The following is a 5,592-nucleotide window of genomic DNA, read 5'->3' on the forward strand; positions in this document are numbered from 1 at the left end:
GAGAGGAGAGGAGAGCAAAGGAAAGGGAAAAAGTTCAGACTCTCCACATTGGCTCTTTGACCTGAGTCATAATTACTACAATAGGAAGGATCAAGAGGATGAACTAGTATTATCCCTCCCACACAAAATAGAAATATGAAACAAGACTGCAATCCTAGTGGAAGTGCGGGAAATTTGTGCCATTATCACAGACCAAGAAGAAACAGACTTGGTGATTCCTATTATATTCTCACACTATATCCTGGCTTCAAATAGAATGGAGAAGCTGAGCATGGTAGCTCACGCTTGTGATCCCAGCATTTTGGGAGGCCGAGGTGGGAGGATCCCTTGAGCCCAGAAGTTCTAGACTAATCTGGGCAACATAGCGAGAACTTGTCTCTACAAAAAATTTTTTAAAAATTAGGTAAGTGGTGTCATGCACCTGTAGTATACCTGTAGTCCCAGCTACTCAGGAGACTGGGGTGGAAGGATCACCTAAACCCAGGAGATAAAGGTTGTGGTGAGCCATGATTGTGCCACTGCACTCCTGCCTAGGCAACAGAGTGAGACCTTTAATCAAAACAAACAAACAAAAACAAAAAATAGAGAGTGATAGTGATGGTTCATGGTAAAGAAGTTAACAAGGTGATGATTTCAATCTGGTTGATATTCTAGAGATGATCTTACTGAAGCCAATGAACATACCTCCTGGCACTAGGCTTGCAGCTACTGTGATCTGGTGATGGCATTTTCTCCTTTAGAGCTAAGTAGGTTTGCCATCACCTGAGCATAAGCTGCAGAGATTTACCCTCTTATTCAAGGCCACGCCAATTATTTGATTCTGTATCACAATACAGAGATTTTGACCAGGGTGTGGCAGACTTTTTCGGTAAAAGTTCAGATATTTCAGGTTTTAGTTCATATGGTTTCTGTTGCAACAATTCAAGTTTGCCATCGTAGTGCGAAAACAGCCATCGGCAATATGTAGATGGATGAATGTGGCTGTGTTCTAACACAATTTCGTTTACAAAAGCAGACTGCAGGCTGGATTTGACCTGTGGATTGCAGCTTGCCAGATCCTGACCTTGGCCATCAACATCTTTAGGACATGCCGATATCTACAGGGATGACAATGTGCAGACAGGACCTGGAGAATAGAAAGTGGCAGGTACCTGTGACAGGGTGAGACGTGTCCCAGGGCTTTGCCATTTCAGTTAAATTTCAGGGTGGTGTTTAATAATCCAGAAAAGTAAAGGTCAAGTTTATCATTATTAGCTCTCTACCACTAACAATGAGGCACAATCTCTGGTGAATGTCTTTGAATTGTGGAGGCAGTATGGATCATATTTAAATAGCTTGCTTTGCCACATGTGCTGGATATTTGAAAAGCAGTCTCTGGCCCTGTGGTTAGTATTTTGTTACTGTGTCCACATTGAGTTTCTCTACCCCCAAATGAAGGACAGGCCTCTCTGTCCATGGAAATAGTGGTGGATTCGAGGAGGGTGGTAGTGTTAGATGGGCCTGAAAGACAATCTGCCTACCTCTGTATCTCATGAGTCAAACTCCAGCAAGGACCGTAGGGAGGGTTTCACATCATGAAACCCAAAGAGGTGAACAGGCATCTTAGATTTCCTCTTAAGCTGAATAACAGCTTACCTCATCCTGACGTTAAGAGCTGCTCAAGGAGTTTGCTCATTCCAGTATAAACCCACCTTCTAGTTAGGCAGATTATCTATAAACCTAACAGCAGAAACCCACTTACTAATAAGTGGGTGGTGAAGGGGCCAAGCAGGTAAAAAAGAGGGTTAAGAGGAAGGGAAAATTGATATGATCAGTGGTAGTGTAAAAAGTTAACATTTACCCTTATCCACAAAAAATAAATGAATGCTTAATGCAAAAGATTTAGAAAACATAGAAAAGCACAAAGAAAAAACCAACAGCAAAAACAATTTCATTGCCCAGAAATAACCACTGTTAAGATGTGAATTATTCCAATCTAGTCTTTTTTTTCTTCTGTGCAATGAATAAGTATATGTGTGTAGGAGAGGGAACCAAAGGAAGCAGAATTTATTTATTAAAAAATTGTGTATTCTTACATGTGTAAACTTCAGTCACCTTCAAAGTACTCTCAGTTTGATATAATACACATATTGAGACTCTTTTTCCACTGCTCAAAACAGTTTTTGAACTAATTACTTTTGATGCCTTTTAGTGCTTCTGCCATTTTTTGTTTTCCCTCTTCCACATCTGCAAAACATGTCCCTTTGAGAACTTTTTTCATTTGGGCTAAGATTGAGTGAATAGGGAGGGTGTGACCAAAAGACCACTGAACACTCAGTATGGTGTGTGGTCAGGTGCCAGCACGGTGTGGACAGGTGCCAGCATGGTGTGGACTTATTAATCACCTATCATGAAATGGGCCAACTTGCTGAGAGAATCTAAAAAAAAAGTCACTGAAGTTGAACACAGCCTCTTACAACAATGCTAGCTGGTACACTGACATTGATGGGTTCCTTTAGAACACTTACCTAACGGGGGAAGCCTGTATAAGCCTGAAAAAGATAAATCTGATATTTTTTGCCCCCCATATGTATTTAAATGGAATTATATGCTCATTAATGCCTGATTTTGAAATTTACAGAACTCTGATCACCTTTTTTTTTAAAGTGGGATCTCACTCTGTCGGCCAGGCTGGAGTGCAGTGGCACAATCACGACTCACTGCAGCCTCGACCTCCTGAGCTCAGGCAATCCTTCCAAGTAGCTGGGACTACAGGTGCACACCACCATGCCCAGTTAATTTTTTTATTTTTTATTTTTTTGAGTTGGAGTCTCACTCTATCACCCAGGCTGAAGTGGCATGCTCACAGCCACCATAGCCTCGACCTGCTGGGCTCAGGTGATCCTTGTGTCTCAGCCTTCCAAGTAGCTGGAACTACAGGCATGTTCTACCACACCCAGCTTATTTTTGATTTATTGTAGAGACAAGGTCTCACAAGTTGCTCAGGCTGGTCTCTAACTCCTGGACTCAGGCAATCCTCTTGCCTCAGCCTCCCAAAGTGCTGGGATTACAGGCTTGAGCCACTGTGCCTGGCCCATATATATATATATTTTTTTTTTTTGTAGAGATGAGGTCTTGCTATGTTGCCCAGACTGGCCTCAAACTCCTGGGCTCACGCGATCCTCCTGTCTCAGTCTCCCAAAGTGCTGGGATTACAGGCGTGAGTCACCATACCTGGCTACAATAAATATTCGCATACTACATAATTTTTATGGCTACATAGAATTCTCTCAAACAGAAAATGCCATACATTTCTTAATTGGTGCCCTCTAGTTAGTAACCATCTATTCTTGCAGAGGTTACCTGCTATTATTGAAAATTTGATGGATATTCCTCCACGACAAGTCTCACCATAAATGGTTTTATGGGATCACAACACATTATTGGAAGACATCTGAGGTCAAGAATTATTCCATTAATTAAAATAATTAAGATGTCTTTTTCCTCCATAGATTCTCCAATTCTTTTTTGGCATTAGTCATAATAACTAATATTCATATCACATTTTAATGTAACCTTTGTCATTTCTTGGAATAACATTTGTGCAGCAATGAATTTTACCTAAAAGACACAGAGCAGACTGCAAAACAATTTTATTACATTGTCAGTGATGTGAGTCATTCATTTGGTAGGTACGTGCCATTCTAGGCAAGCAATGTTCTATAAACACTGGGCTTCCATAATGTACAAGGATACTAAGAAATACAACTTCTTTCAAAGGATTTGCTTTCTATGTGGATATGAAAAGCATAAAAAGGTATAAGATAGGTATAACCAAGACTAATTAAGTAATAGTACAACAGATGTTGTAAGGTAGTTTCCAATGATGGGTATGGGCAACAGGGCTGTACTTTTTTTTTACGATCAGTCTCTGAAAGTGAGAGTAGTCAGAAAAGGTTTCGTGGAAAAAAAAAATGACAGAGGAGAACTTTCAATTAAGGTTAGGAGGCAAGTTTATTTCTCCATAGGGGACACTAAGTTGAGCTCACCAGAAGTAGGGAGTAGGTGGCACATTCTGAAGGACAGATGAGTGCTGGACAGAAAAGGCCCGGAACACCAGACCATTGGATCCTGGGCTCCAACCTGAGCATCACGGGAGGAGCTTTTGGGCAATACAGTGATGTGGTGGTCTGACACTTTAATGTGGCAGAAGTCAGTTCTTTGTCTCTATGTCTTCTGAAATCTCTGTAGTAAGACCTGGAATTTGTGTTGGAAGTAAAAATTGTTTACCCAGCACCAATTCTTCATTCTTGCTCATTGATCAAGCTCTGCATGCAGAAACTGGCCTAGGAGCAAAGTAGTCCAGTTATACTTAAATGTGAAACCTCAAACTATAAGAATCTTTGAAGAAAACTTAGAGAACACCCTCCTGGACATTGGCCTAGGCAAGGCATTCATGACCAAGTCCTGAAAAGCAAACGCAGTAAAACTGACCAGTGGGACCTTATCAAGCTAAACAGTTTTTGCACAGCAAAAGAAGCCATCAATAGAGTAAAAGAGACAACCTATAGAATGGGGAAAAATATTTGGAAACTATGCATCGGACAAAGGATCTCTGAGGAACTCCAAGGAATTGACAGGAAAAAACAAGCGAATAACCCCATTAAAAAATGGGCCAAGAACACAAGCAGATGCTTCTCAAAGGAAGACATCCAAGCAGCCAACAAACATATAAAACATGTGAGAACATGTTCAACTTTACTAATTATCTGAGAAATGCAAATCAAAACGATAATACCCTCACACCAGGCTATCATTAAAAAGTCAAAAAACAACAGGTTTTGGCAAGCCTGTGAAGAAAAGGGAATGTTTGTGCACTGTTGGTGGGAATGTAAGCTAGTTCATCCTTTGTGGAAAGCAATGTGGCAATTTCTCAGAAAACTAAAAATTGAGCTCCCATTTGACCCAGCAATCCCACTTCAGAGAACATACCCAGAGGAACCGAAATTGCTTTTCCAAAAAGACACCTGCATGTGTATGTTTATTGCAGCACTATTTACAGTAGCAAAACCATGGAACCAACCCAGACGCCCATCGAGAGTGGACTGGATAAAGAAAAGGTGGCACATATACATGATGGAACACTATGCAGCCATAAAGAAGAACAAAATCATGACCTTTGCAGCAACATGGATATAGCTGGTGACCATCATTCCAAGTGAACTGTCACAGAAACAAAAAACTGAATACTGCGTGTTCTCACTCATGAGTGGACACTAAACCTTGTGCATATGGGCACAAAGACGCGAGCAACAGACGTTGGGCACTACTCAAAGAGGGAGGTAGGGAGATAAGAGGCACACAATCACTCACTGGGCACCATGTCTACTATGGGGGAGGGGTGGGGAGCAGGGAGAGCATTTGCTAGAAACCTTGCCTTCACACAATTTACGTATGTAGCAAATCCTTACATGTACCCCAGTTATAAATTCACATGTGAAGCCGGGCTCGGTGGCTCAACCTGTCATCCTGCGCCTTTGGAAGGCTGAGGTGAGTGGATTGCCTGAGCCCACGGGTTCGAGACCCACCTGGGCAACTTGGCAAGACCTCATC

This window comes from Carlito syrichta, unplaced genomic scaffold (assembly GCF_000164805.1).
Source record: "Carlito syrichta isolate Samal-C Ts95f unplaced genomic scaffold, Tarsius_syrichta-2.0.1 Scaffold92608, whole genome shotgun sequence".
Taxonomy (NCBI): Eukaryota; Metazoa; Chordata; class Mammalia; order Primates; family Tarsiidae; genus Carlito; species Carlito syrichta.